Raw genomic sequence first — 14,541 nt, 5'->3', positions numbered from 1 at the left:
ATAATGTGGAATATTGAAAGAAATGTGAAGAAAGGAGGGAGCCATGGAAAGCAGGGAGAAGTGATAATGGAAATGGAAGGAGATGGAAGAGCAGACCAGTGGTCAATCGGGGGAAGGAGATAAAGTCATCTGAAGGCCAGAGCTGTCCCTGTTATTTTTATTTAATTGCGAGTGAGGATCTTTAAAGTTACCTGTGTTACTTTATAATAATGCAGCATGTATTTAACATGGGTCAAATACAGTGATCTTTATACACCCTGTAGCTTTTCAAAGTACAAGGTAAGAAAGGAAGACAGCCGGGGTGAAGACAGACCTCCCCGTGTTAGTGATTAGTTCTCCAGGCAGGGGTAAATCGAAGGGAAATAAATGACACAAAGCGGGGCTTCCCTGGTGGCGCAGTGGTTGAGAGTCTGTCTGCCGATGCAGCAGACACGGGTTCGTGCCCTGGTCTGGGAAGATCCCACATGCCGCGGAGCGGCTGGGCCCGTGAGCCATGGCCGCTGAGCCTGCGCGTCCGGAGCCTGTGCTCCGCCACGGGAGAGGCCACAACAGTGAGAGGCCCGCGTACCGCAAAAAAAAAAAAAAAGACACAAAGCAACTGGTGCCGTCTTTCCTTAGCTTGTATTCATGGAGAGTGACTCCTTATAACGTGAAGTCTGTATTCTCATCAATGGCAAAATCCATTGTCATATGCCTACCAATGTTCAGTAAAAGATCCTAGAACTTTCAAGAGCACCTTTTATTCCAAAGAGAGGAGTTTGAAAAAATAACGGGTTGCACAGGTCAGGATCCTAGCAGCATCTCAGGGAATAAGAGGTGTTTATGTCCCATTGATTGGGACAACCTGCCCACTTTTATATATTTTTTAAAGTTTTTTTTTTTGGTCGCGCCATGCGGCTTGCGGGATCTTAGTTCCCCAACCAGGGATCGAACCCAGGCCCCCTGCAGTGGAAGCACTGACTCCCAACCACCGGACCACCAGGGAACTCCCTGCCCACTTTTAAATGACTCATCGGGGACAGGGTGTAAGTGGAGCAGCTTCACCATTCCAGTGTCTTGACTTTTTTTTTTGATTACGCCGTTAAATACAGTGAGGCTACCTCTTGAGTTATTATGTAGATTGGCAGGTAAAGATGGCATTTTCTGAATTTCACTTTATCTGATTTGGAATCCCACTTTATGTGCTTACATTTGATTCATTGTTGTAGAGTGAATTAAACTTGCATATGAGGTGGAGTTTTTAAAATCCATAACTCAGGCACAGCAATAAAAATGGCAGCTCCCTTTTTTAAAAAACTGGCTCAAAGTCTCACTCATTCCTTTTGCAAAAGATCGTAATTGTTACTCTCTGTGAAGTTCAGCTAACTGTTGCAGGAGAGCATTGGTTCATGCTAAATGTTTCTAATGTTCTCTTGCTCAAAATTAAAATGCCATTTTTGCCATTTAGCTTTCTGACTAATCATTGCCTAAATGGCTGTTGGATTTCCAAATTGGGCTGCCTGTCTCTGAACTATCAAATAGGATTGCTTATCTGAAAGGGTTTGCTGCAAACCCAAACCCTGAAACGAATTACAAGCAGGCAATTAAAACAGGGCGTTTTTCAGTAGAGCAGTGATCATCTGAGTGCACTTATTGGGCCTGTATTCTCTTAATTATGCAGTCTGTTTAGTGGAATTTAAAAACAATAGTCCAGTCTCCTTTTCTGTTTAGCAAATGTTGGGGTCATGCCCACGGACTATCTTCTTTTTTCTGAACTTTTCAAACGATCTCATTCGAAGATCTGTCTCCCAGTGGAGGTTTTGGATAAGTCAGCTTCTACTTCCCTGACATCAGAGAGCGATTAACTGCCTGTATTTGCTTGCCAAACTTGAGATGCTTTGCGAGGTCCAGAAAAATAAAAGCAGAAATATAGGAAAAAAGTAATCCCACTATTAAGAGACAGTATAACCCATTGATCTCACAGAAGTAGTAGCACAGCTGTACAGGGATAATGAAGAGACTGAGGAGGCTTTTTACCTGTGTGTAGATGGCCATCAATTGAATAGAAATATGAAAGTGTCAAACTCATTTCATTTTAGTGTTTGAGATTCTGCTCGAATTTAAGATGAAAGGTCTGAGTTTCATTAGGAATGGAAGCAAAGTTGTATCTTCAGAACACATTTTGTTCATTATAAATGGCATTTCTTTTAATCCAGTTAATTTGAAAACATTTTAGATGAAAATTATTGCTTCGTGAAGAACAACGATTATAAAATGACATGAGCAACTTTAGAGCATTTTAGGAACCTAGAAGATTTTCATGAACCAAAATCAGGGCAAGAGACAGCATAAATCAATCTGATTTTTTTCCCTGAAATTTTGAAAGCTTTGCAGGGATTTATCTTGGGGGTATGAGTGCATCGTATTTTGAATTTCAAAGAAAGAATGTTATCTCACTGTTAGAAAAAGCCCTTCATTCCATTGTCTTTTGTAGACGTTTGCAAAGTTTGCTGCATGCTAGGATCATCAGGGAAGTTTTTAAAAATCCTGATGCTCCGGTCATATCCCAGACCATGAAATGAGGATACATGCCACCAAAATTGAAATTTCGTTTCTGTCTCTTCTAAAAAAATTTCTTTGACTTATTGAGGAAGAAAATGACTGTGAATGGGTGAGTCTACATATGTAGTTGTAGCTAATGTTCTCAACCGAAAATAGAAATAAGGTTATATTTGATATTTTCTTTCTACTAATGATGATGAGTTATCGGTTTTTTGTCTATGAACCTCTATCCTTGTTAAGTACTATTTAATAATGTGGTATCAGGCCAGCATTTCATTTTATGAATAAGTGAAATGAGCTTGCAAGGATGGATGTTGAAGGTATTTTTCTAAGAACAATTAAGATTGCTCAATACTTCAGAAACTCTAGACAACTAATGAAATCCGTTGGTAGATTGTTGAGTTTTGAAAGTACCCTGATTTTTCTGCTGGTCTAAGGGTTTTGTTAGAATGTGAATCTCTGCGTTGGGGTGCAGGGGTGTGATTGACAGGAGGGATTGTAAGCTGGTGGCTTGTGAGACATATTTGGCCCAAATATGTGCTGTGTTCAGTCTGCACAGTGTTTCAGTGTGGGAATATCATGTCAAAATCCTGATTTCTAGTTTCTATCAAAATATTAGCATATCTTCTTAGACTAGGTGGTTTTAACAGATATACATAGGACATGTCATCCAAAAACAACAGAATACATATTCTTCTCCAGTGCACATGGAATGTTCTCCAGGATAGCTCATATGTTAGGCCACCAAACAATCATAATAAATTTAAGATTGAAATCATATCAAGCATCTTTTCCAACCACAGTCATATAAAACTAGAAATCAATTTCAGGAAGAAAACTGGAAAATTCAAAAGTATGTGGAGATTATATCACGTACTACTGAACAACCAATGGATCAAAGAAGAAATCAAAAGAGAAATTAAAAAATACCTTAAGACAAATGAAAATACAACATACCAAACTTAAAAGATGTAGCAAAAGCAGTTCTAATGGGAAAGTTCATAGCGATAAATGCCTACATCAAGAAACAAGAAAAATCTCAAATAAACAACCCAACTGTACACATCAAGTAACTAGACAAAGAACAAATGAAGCCCAAAGTTAGTAAAAGAAAGGAAATAATAAAGATTAGAGTGGAAATAAATGAAATAAAGATTACAAAGACAATGGGAAAGATCAGTGAAAATAAGTGCTGGTTCTTGAAAAGATAAACAAAACTGACAAACCTTTAGCTAGACTCACCAAGAGAAAAAGAGAGGGGACTCAAAATCAGAAATGGAAGAGGAGACATTACGACTGATACAACAGAAATACAAAAGATCATAAGAGACTTCTATGAACAACTGTGCCTAGACAAGAGTTGCTCCCATTTGTTTCTGTGCCTTATTAGGTTATATGGCTGTTCCTCTCATTTACTTTATAGTCTTTAAGATTGCTGCTTCATGTGAGGCAGGATATAGTTTTTTTTTTTTTCCTTGAGTGTCCGGTTCTTCTGATGGAAACAAATCTATATTTTTTCTTCTCCTTTACCCTCTTCAAATGATGGTGTGTTCCAACAAAGAGGAATATCATCCTTTGCTGTAGTAGTTGTCTAAGTCTGCCATAACAAAGTACCACAAACAGGGTAGCTTTAAACAACAGAAATTTATTCTATCATTTCTGGAGGCTAAAAGTCTGAAATTGATGTGTTGACAGTGCCATGCTCCCCTTGAAGGCTCCAGGGGAGTGTCCTTCCTTGCCTCTTCCGAGGGTTGTCCTTGGGTGGATGCTGCAGCACTTCAGCCTCTGCCTCCATCATCACACTCTGTGCATCTCTTTATTCACATGGCATTTTCCTCTTCTTATTTATAAGGACACCAGTCATATTAGATTAGACCTCATATTAACTTGACTACATCTGCTAAAACGTTATTTCCAAGCAAGGTCACATTTACAGGTGCTGAGGGTTAGGATTTCAGCATGTCTTTTTGGGGGACACAGTTCAACACACATCACTTGCATTGAACCGAGAGCAGAACCAGCATGACCAATGGCTCCTGGGCCATAGGTAGTGAGGTGGTTAGGGTGAAGCTCTTTTATGGACCACGTCACCTGATACCAACCCACAGTAATAGATGACTCCAGCCCAGTGACCTTGTTTTAGTTCTTTACCACATTCTTTCCTGTTTCGATCACATGTCTCTATAAGAGTCTCTGTCTATATGCAGCTGCCTTATTCTCCCATTAAGCCACTGCACATATTGAGGGTTTGCCATAAATATTTCAAAAGGAAATAAGTATGCTGTTAGGGGGTGAGCATGGATGCCAGAGAGCCGAAAGTTACCAAAGTAGGATTCCTGATGCTTTCTTCCTTCCTACATTAGTGCTGAGGTGATACAAAAGGTGGGAGAGATTCTTTTAAATGTTTTACTGATTCTGGTTCATCCTCTCCCATTTGACCCCAAGTTTCTGAATCCAATGGTTTCAGCCATTTTGCTTTATTACTGTGCCATTGTAATAGTTCCTGGTTGGTTGTTCCACTTATGTCTAATTTGAAGTCATTTGTACAATTAATTCAGGGAATCCCCATATCCATGTAAATGTGGCTCTGACTTTCCACCTAAGAATTTGCTGTGTAATGCAAGTCACCTGAGTATAATCAGCCTTGTTCTTCAACACAGAAAGGGTTCTTCTTTGGTTAAATTGTAAGTATTCTCATTTTAGCTAATCTGATAGTCTCTGTCTTCTAATTAGTGTGTTTAGATCATTTACATTTAATGTAATTATTGATATATTTGGACTTAGGCCTACCATTTTATTCTTTGTTTTCTGTTTGTAACTTTTGATTTTCTTTGTTCCCCTCTCTTGCCTTCTTTGGGGTCATTTGAATAATTTTTAATACATTCTATTTTAATCTGTCTATTAGCTTTTTGGCTATATCTCTTTGCATTTTTTAAGGGATTGCTCTACAGCTTAAAAAGTACCTACTAATCTTTCACAGTCACTTTACAGTTAATATTTTGACACAATGAGCAAAATGTAGAAGGCTTACAAGCATATAGGTCCATTTAGCCTCCTTTCTTTATATTACTTTATTTATATTATATTACTTTATATATTATATATGTAATATATTATATCTATGTACATTGAAAACTCTACCAGATAATGTTATATTTTTTGCTTTCAACAGTCATCCACATTTTTAAAAATTGAAGAGGAGAGAAATAGACTATTTACTCAGATAATTACCATTTATCTGTTGTTCTTCCTTCAGTGATGAAGTTCCAAATTTCTCTCTGATATGATTTCCCTTTACCCTGAAGAATATCCTTTAGCTTTTCTTTTAGCGAAAATCTGTCCCGACAAATTGTACTCTCCTTTTAGAGGTATGTGGTCACCATGGTTTCATTGATATGTGTGAGTATGTGTTGAATGTGTGCTTTTCTCTTGTTTCCTGATGAGAACCAAAGTTAATTTGTCCAATGGGAATTTCTTTTTTCCATGCCTCTTGTGTGCCCAGCACTGATATTCATCAGAGAGTGAACAAAACAGAAGAATAACTTTGCCCTCTTGAGGCTTACATCATGTGTGGAGGGAGATAGGCAGCAAATAAGCAAATAAAGCATGGTGAGTCAAATGTCATGAGTTCTATGTGAAAAAATAGAGCAGGGGTCAGAGATGGACTTTTAAAAAGGTTGGTAAAAAAGATGACCTCTCTGAGAAGGGAATGTGAGAGTAAAGACTCAAATCAGGTGAAGGAACCAGCCCTGATAATATCTGGGGGAAGAATGTTCCAGGTGAGGGAACAGCAAGTACAGATGTCCTGAGACAGAGGGTGACTGGTATGTGTGAGGAGCAGCAAGGAGGCCAGTGTGGCCCTGCTAGTGAGGAAGAAGGGTGGTGAGGCATGCAGGAATAGTGCCAGATAGGTGAAGATGTGGCCATAGAGATGGTACTGTGAAAAAGGTTTAAGAAAGACCAACCATTTGTTACGCCACAGCATGAGACTGATGTAGGGAAAGCTGTATTTTATATTTAATACTTCATTCTTCTTGGGCTATAATAAAGGTCAGAAAACTCAAATACCTAAGACTAGTCTTGTGTTCTACTGAAATATGTTAAGTGTAGGCCTAGCATTGCAATCTTCCAATTTTGCCGAACAAGCTGGAGATAGACCATTCAGTTACTTGTCTCGACTTGTAAATACTGACAACTGAAAAATTACAAATGTTTTGGAGCTCTGAGCCAAACATAACACCCATGGGCCAGAATTGGGCTACCTTTGTTTAAGTGCTGGCTTGGAAGCTTTGTCGTACAATAAGCAGCTCCATTCCACCGCTCTTTAAAGAAAACAGTAGTTTGTGCATCGATTATTGTAAATCTGATTTGCGCTCCTATGCCCTCTTCTGTTTAATGTTGTAGTCAAGCACTATATACCACAGTAACTTGGAAGAAAAATGTTTTCTTTTCCGGTGTGTCTGTCTGTAGCGTAGATTAGGTGTTGACCCCCTGGTCGGGTGGGTCGTGGGCCTCCGGTTTGTAAGTGGTTCAAGGATGAGTCCGGTGACGCCTCTGGGTGTCCACTCCGCCCTTCTTTCCTCCTTACGTGGCAGATTTTGGACATTCATCTGACTTTATTGCCGAGAGGTTTATTACACTTAGCACAGCTTTCTCTACAGCCTGGTGATATAAGTGTGATTGTTATCTTCTCATCCTTCTTCGCTCTCCCTTTTATTAGATGAAAACCTCTGGTATAAATATGTGACAGGGAGGGCATGCATTTTTCCTTCTTCTTAGCCTAATGGATGAACAGCTGGGAGTTAATGAGCTTTTAATAGTGGGTGTAGGGGGTTAGTTTGTTGCAATTTCACTCTCCACTGAATACTCTGAGGTCTCCTTGTTTTTCTGTTTCTCTTTAACATTAGCTTTATTTATTAAACACCTGTTTAAAATTCACTCTGCATGGAGGGAACATACTGTTCTTTGGATCACCTTGGTCTCAACTGACTCTCCTTTAATTGTAAGGCTCCTGTGGAACTTCATATAAGGTTTTTATCTTCATTTTTAAGGGCCTTAAAATTGTTTTACAGGATTAAGTTTTTATTTAGCAGAGAATTTTTTAAGTTCACATGAGCATTTGTATGTATATTTTTTGACCCTTTTTATTTTTTCTACTCTGACCTTAAAGGCAAACAAGACAAAAGCCTTTTTCCACTCATATATTTTGTAGCAATGTTCTTAGCCTTTATTTCTCATTTATCCTTTTCCCTTAAATTAACTTTTCTTCATACCTATCCATTGTAAATCCTGGGTCATAAAATGATTTCCTGTAGCTTAAAAAAAAATCATTAGTGATAATACCCAACTTTTATGCGGTTTATGCATTACTATATAAACCTTACAAATCACTTTCAATGCATCTGCATTTTCTCATTTAGTATTCACAAATATCTTCTGAGGTGAGCCCGACAAGTATTATTACCACTTTACAAAGTAGAAAACCAAGACTGATGGTCAAGGTTAAGTGGTTATAAAAGCTAATACATGTAAATAGTAAAATTTGAAACCGTACTAAGGATACACAAGTTTCCCTACCTAGAGGTAAACATAACCATTTTCATGCATTTCTTCCAGTAGTTTTCCATGCATGTTCAAACTTGTCTATAGTTTTTTTTTATTTTTCCCTTAACAAAGAAGATAATGTTCTCCATAGTTCTGCAACTTGCTTTATTTACTTAATTGTGTGGGTGGAAATTGAACATATATGATCACAGATCCTGCAGCTTTCCCTCCCACATTGTGGGGACTTAGCATAGTTTATTTAACCATCCCCTACTGGTGGACATTTAGGTTGTTTACAGTTTTTTAGAACTAGGGAAGAGGACTGGTCTGAAGAGACTTGTACATGATCTTCGCGTATATATTGGAAATACGCCTGTTTCTAGACAGATAGGCAAATTCCTAGGAGTAGAATTGCTGAGCTATCAGGTAGATGCATTTAAAATTTTGATGCATATTTCTAAAGGTGTCCTATTATTTCACTACAATATTTACACAGTATAACAGTGTACACGAAAGATTACACCTTCCCTTACAACTAGTCTAATACATTAAATCATAAAGCTTTTTTAAATTGACAGTCTGAGTTGTTTTAATTTGCATTTCTTTAATTAGTGAGGTTGATCATCTTTTCATATGGTTATAAGCAATTTGTATCAGTATTTCATTTACAGTTCTCTGTTCCGTTATTTATGTTTTTTTAATTCTCTTAATAACTTTAAGAGCCCTGTGGACTGAAGAACACATCTGTCCTGTTGCAACTATTTTCCCCAATTTATCATTTGTGTTTTGACCTTTTTTTATTAAAAAAAAAAAAACCAATTTTTATTACAAGAGTAAACGTGGTCATTATGATACCGACCAGGGTTCTTGGTCTTCCCCATCAACAGAAGTTGACTAGAGGCCAGACAAGAAATAGGGGCAAGGCTTTATTGGGGCCCCTGCTGCAGCAGCGGGGAGACAAGAGCAAACAACAGGTGCCCTTACTTGTTCTTTGAGGGGAGGCGAGCTTGTTCCTTACATGGAGTGAGGGTAGGGGTGTGTCCAGGGGTCGGGCCAGAGGGGTAGCTTAGGTGTTTTGCCCACCCCTTAGGTGCTGTTGTGTGCAGGGGGCATGCACAGTACCCTGCTTTTGCTCCGGACACCCTGATTCTGCTCCAGGCTCTTCAAAAGTGGCAGTTGGGTTTTTAGGTCTCTTTGTATCTTTTGGGTGCAGAATTTGCCCCAACTGCATGCACACAGTTATTTTTAGTCCCATGTAGTTTCTCTGTATTTTGTTGCTGGAGGAGAGGTGTGTCCAGGTGCAAGCATTGCAGCACTGCGGCAAAGGGTCCCAGGTCCCAGCCTGTCTCAATTATAAGATTAAAGTTGGGAAAATCTGAAAAGCAAAAAGAAGAAAATGAAAGTCACCATAATTCTGTCATTTAGTGACCACTTTTGTTTTTTCATAGAAAGTTCTAGTCTTTTTCTGGTATGCGTGTGTGTGATAATTGTGTTTCAAAGTTTGTTTTATCTTGCAGTTTCTGGAGCCACCTGGCGTGTCAAAAAACTAGGTGGGAAGCTCTGAAGCAGATCCATTAACTTGTTTGTATCACCTCCCTTTTTCCATTTCTTTAAGAAGGAAAATCCTCAGTGCTTATGAGGATCCTTTTCTCGTTTCTCTAGGGAGGGTGTAAATGGGCCTCTCCCTGTTAGATCTTTGCTCACATGGTTGAAGCTCCCAAACTGGATGGAGCTCCTTTGTCTATATTTGTCTGATTTTGAGACTGTCTGACTTTGTTTTCGTTTGTTGTTGGGGACGTAATTATTGGACTTAAGGATCACTCTCTGCCTCTCAGCTTGCATTGTCTTTTTTTTTAAAGTCAGGTTTATTAACACATAATTTACATATACACAATTACCCTTTTCAATGTACAGTTTGATGAGTTTTGATAAATATATATAGTTTGTTTAATCATTGTAATCGAGATACAGAAAATTTCCATCACCCCCAAAATTATCCTTGGGCACTTAGGACATCTACCCTGTCCCCCAACACCCAGCTCTGATTTCTGTCCTTATAATTTTGCTATTTCTAGATTGACATATAGATAGAATCATACAGTATGTAGACTTCAGAGTCTGGCTTCTTTCACTCCCATAATGCACTTAACATTCATCCATGTTGTTGTGTATCAGTAGTTAATTCATTTTTATTGTTCAGTAATAGTATTCCATTGTATGGATATACCACAGTTTGCTTATCTATTCACCAGATGATGGACATTGGGGATGTTTACACTTTTTGACTATTATGAAAACAACTGCTATAATCATTCATATACGTCTTTGTATAGAAATATGCTTTCATTTCTCTTGGGTGAATACTGAGGAATTAGATTGCTGGGTTGTATGGTAATCATATGGCTAACTTTGTAATAAACTGCAAACTTGCCTCCCATAGTGCCTATTACCATTTTGCATTCCCACCAATGATGTATGAGAATTCTAGCTGGTCCTCATTCTCAACAGCAGTTGCTTTTGTCACTTTTATGATTTTAGCCATTCTAGTAGATACCTAGTGGTATCTTACCATGGCTGTAATTTGCATTCCTCTGATAAATGTTGGTGTTGTGAATACTGTTAAATTGTCTATTGGTAGATTTTCTTTGTTGAAATGTCTCTTTAATGTTGTGTCTGTTTTTCAGTGAGAGGATGTGTTTATTTTTTTGCCTTATTATTGAGTTGGAAGAGTTCTTTATATATTCTAGATAAAAGCCATTTATTAGATATGTTTTCCAAATTATTTTTCCCAATATGTGTCTTATAATTTAATTTTTAAATGTTTTTTGATGAGTTTTTAATTCTCAAGGGGTCCGTTTTATCTATTTTTGGTTCCTGGCATATAATTTTGGTGTCATAAGAATCCATTTCTAAATCCACCCTAGTGGAGATTTACTCCTATGTTTTCTTTTTTTTTTTTCCCTCTTTATTTTTTTTTAACATCTTTATTGGAGTATAATTGCTTTACTATGGTGTGTTAGTTTCTGCTTTATGTCAAAGTGAATCAGCTATATGTATACATATATGCCCTCCCTCTTGTGTCTCTCTCCCACCTCCCTATCCCACTCCTCTAGGTGGTCACAAAGCACTGAGCTGATCTCCCTGTGCTATGCAGCTGCTTCCCACTAGCTATCGATTTTACAGTTGGTAGTGTATATATGTCCATGCCACTCTCTCACTTCGTCCCAGCTTACCCTTCCCCCTCCCCGTGTCCTCAAGTCCGTTCTCTACATCTGCGTCTTTATTCCTGTCCTCTGCCCCTAGGTTCTTCAGAACCATTTTTTTTTTAGATTCCATGTATATGTGTTAGCATACGGTATTTGTTTTTCTCTTTCTGGCTTACTTCACTCTGTATGACAGACTCTGGGTCCATCCACCTTACTACTCCTGTGTTTTCTTATAAAAGTTTTAAAGTTTTAGCTCTTATTGGTTTGCTAGATTTTAAATGCACATTTACATCTATGTTTATGAGAGATATTGGTCTGTGATTTTCTTTGATTATAATGTTTTTGTTTGGTTTTGACATCAGGGTAATGCTGGCCACATAAAATGAGGTAGTTAGTAAATGTTCCCATATCTTCTGTTTCCTTTCAGGGTTTATGTAGAATGAGTGTTAATGCTTCCTTAAATGTTTCTAGAAATTCAGCAGTAAAATCATCTAACATCTGGTTTTCTTGGCAGGAAGGTTTTAAAATAAAAATTCATTCTCTTAATTAGGTATAAGGATACTCAGGTTATCTATATCTTTTTGAATGAGCTTTGGTAAGTTGGTGTTTTTCAGGGCATTCTTCTGATAAGTTATCAAATTTACTGGCATAAAGATGTTTGTAATATTCACTTATCCTTTTAATGTCAGTAAGACCTGTAGTGATGTTTCCTCTTCTGTTATTGATATTGGCATTACGTATTTTTTTCTCTTTTGTTCTTGATCATTCTGGGGAAATTTAAGAAGTTAATTGGCCTTTTCAAAGAGCAAACTTTTGTTTTACTTATTATCCCCTATTATTTTTCTGTGATCTCTTTCATTACTGTATGCTCTTGTTATTTTCTTCCTATTGCTTGCTTTGGGTTTAATCTGCTTTCCTTTTTATAGTTTCTTCATATGAAATCATAAACTTTCAACTTGAGGCTTTTCTTTTTTCTTAATACAAGCACCTAGTTATATAAGTTTACTTGAGCTAGCTGTGTCCCACAAATTTTTGACATGTTGTGTTTTCATTTTCATTCAACATGTTTTTGATTTAATTCTTGTGATTTATTTGACCAATTAAACAATGTGTAGTTTAATTTCAATAGTTGGAATATTTTCTAAATATTTTTCTGTTACTTATTTCTAGTTTAATTCCTTTGTGGACAGAGAACATACTTGGCATGATTTCTGTCTTTTTAAGTTTTTAGAGATTTTTTTTAAATGGCCTAGAATATAATTTATCTTGGTGAATGTTCCATGTGCACCTAAAAATGTGTATTTTGATGTTCCCTGGAGTTGTTCCATAAACGTCAGTTATGCTAGTTATTTTTTATTGATTTGTTCATTACTAGTAGTAGAGGTTTGAAGCTTCTTTTTATAATTGTGAATTTTTCTCTTTGTTGCATGAGTTTTTGCTTTGTGTATTTTGAAACTTTGGTATTGGATGCATACACATTTAGGATTATTATGTCCTCTTGATACATATTAACCTTTCTATGAGCACAAAGTTCCGATTTTTACTTCTAGTAATATTACTTTTTCTGAAATTCATGTGGTCTAATAATAAATAGCTACTCCATTCTTTCATTAGTGGTGTATTTTTGCATGGTATATTTTTTCCATCCTTTTCCTTTTAAGCAGTCTGTATCTTTATATTTAAAGTAGACAGCATATAGTTGGGTTTTGTTGTATATACATTCTAACAATCTCTTCCTTTAATTGGTGTATTTAATGACTTATATTTAACATTTATATACATGTTTGGTTTTAAATCTAGTACATTATTTTTTTCTCCTTCTTTCATATGTTTTTAATTTCTTTTTTTCTCTTGCCTGTTTTGAATTGAGTATTTTTCATGATTGTATTTTTCCCTCTATTATTAGTAATTATCTATGCCTTTTTCTCACACAGTTTTTTAGTGGTTATTTTCACCTGGCCTACACTATCCAAATTGATAGGCACTATCCATGTACGGCCAGTTAAATTTAATTTTTTAATTAATTAAAGTTAAATATAATTCCCATTTCATATCCTTAGGTGGACTAACCACGTTTCCCGTGTGCAGTATTCACATGTGGCCAGTGGCTACTGTATTGGGTAGGACAGATTTGAGACATTTCCATCATCAAAGAATGTTTTCTTATATAGTACTGCTGTGGCGTTGAACATAGACAAGTTTAATTTCTCATAGTCTAGCTTTACATAATATACCAACCCATGTACAGTGTAAGAGCCTTACCGTAGTGTGCTTTCATTTCATCCATCTTTCGTGTGATGGTTTAAACCCTTTAATATATTGCTATTTTTGCCTTTGATGGTCAGTTATAATTTAAAGAGATTAAAAGTGAGAAAAATATCTCTCATATTTAACTACATTTCTACCATTTCCAACACACCTTATTTATCTGTATGAATCCATATTTCCATCCAGTGTTAAATGCCTTCTCCCCAGAGAAACTCCTTGATTTTTCTGTTTTGCTGATCTGCTGGCATTAATTTCTCTTGCTTTTTGTTTGTCTGAGAAAGTTTTTATTTTGCCTTCTCTTTTTCTTACTGTTCAGGTCACAACATATTCTAATTCTTTTCATGATTTCTTCTTGACTCAATGATTATTTAGTAGTATGTTGTTTAATATCCAAATGTTTTTCCTGCTTATCTTAGTATTATTTGTTTCCAGTTTAATTAAACTGTGTTCAGTTATCATGCTTTTTATGATTTCAATAATTCTAAATTAATTGAGACTTAATTATGGCACACAATATGGTCTATTCTGGTATACATTATTTTGGACACATATGTACGTTTTTTCTGTTGTTGAGTAGAGTGTTCTTTAAATAATAAGTCAAGTTGGTTGATAGCGCTGTTCTGGTTTTCTGTGTCTTTGTTGATTTCATCTTGTTGTTCTAATAGTTGTTGAGAGAAGGGGTGAAAATTTTCACTTTGAATGGTAGATTTATCTATTTTTCCTTTTATTCCATGACTTTGCTTCGTGTATTTTTAAGCTCTATTGTATACCCTTTAATGTATTCTATTTCCCTCTGTTAAATTTACCTTTTTTTTAATAATGAAATGTCCCTCTTTATTCATGGCAATGCATATTGTTTAGAAATATAATCTATCTACTATTAATAAAATGATTTGAATCTTTTTATGCTTACTCTTTTGATGATATATCTTTTTTCAGTTCAGTTACTTCCTACCTTTCTGTTCCTTAAGGGGTGTCTCTT

The 14,541-nt window shown here is 36.5% G+C and overlaps 1 protein-coding gene and 1 long non-coding RNA gene across 2 annotated transcripts in view; one reads left to right on the top strand and one right to left on the bottom strand.

The window, feature by feature from the left end:
- The window catches only part of TAFA4 (TAFA chemokine like family member 4), a 126,719-nt gene that overhangs the window by 70,485 nt on the left and 41,693 nt on the right, over nucleotides 1–14,541 (top strand). The window lies entirely within an intron of this gene.
- LOC137232636 (uncharacterized) overlaps nucleotides 7,846–14,541 on the bottom strand; it is a 114,121-nt gene continuing 107,425 nt past the window's right edge. The window contains exon 7 of the long non-coding RNA XR_010947119.1: nucleotides 7,846–9,460. This is a non-coding gene — a long non-coding RNA (uncharacterized lncRNA). The remainder of the gene's footprint in view (nucleotides 9,461–14,541) is intronic.

Source organism: Pseudorca crassidens, chromosome 10 (genome assembly GCF_039906515.1).
Source record: "Pseudorca crassidens isolate mPseCra1 chromosome 10, mPseCra1.hap1, whole genome shotgun sequence".
In the NCBI taxonomy this organism is placed as follows: Eukaryota; Metazoa; Chordata; class Mammalia; order Artiodactyla; family Delphinidae; genus Pseudorca; species Pseudorca crassidens.
The sequence above is the reverse complement of the archived record's forward strand: the minus strand, read 5'-3'. Positions and strand labels throughout refer to the sequence as shown.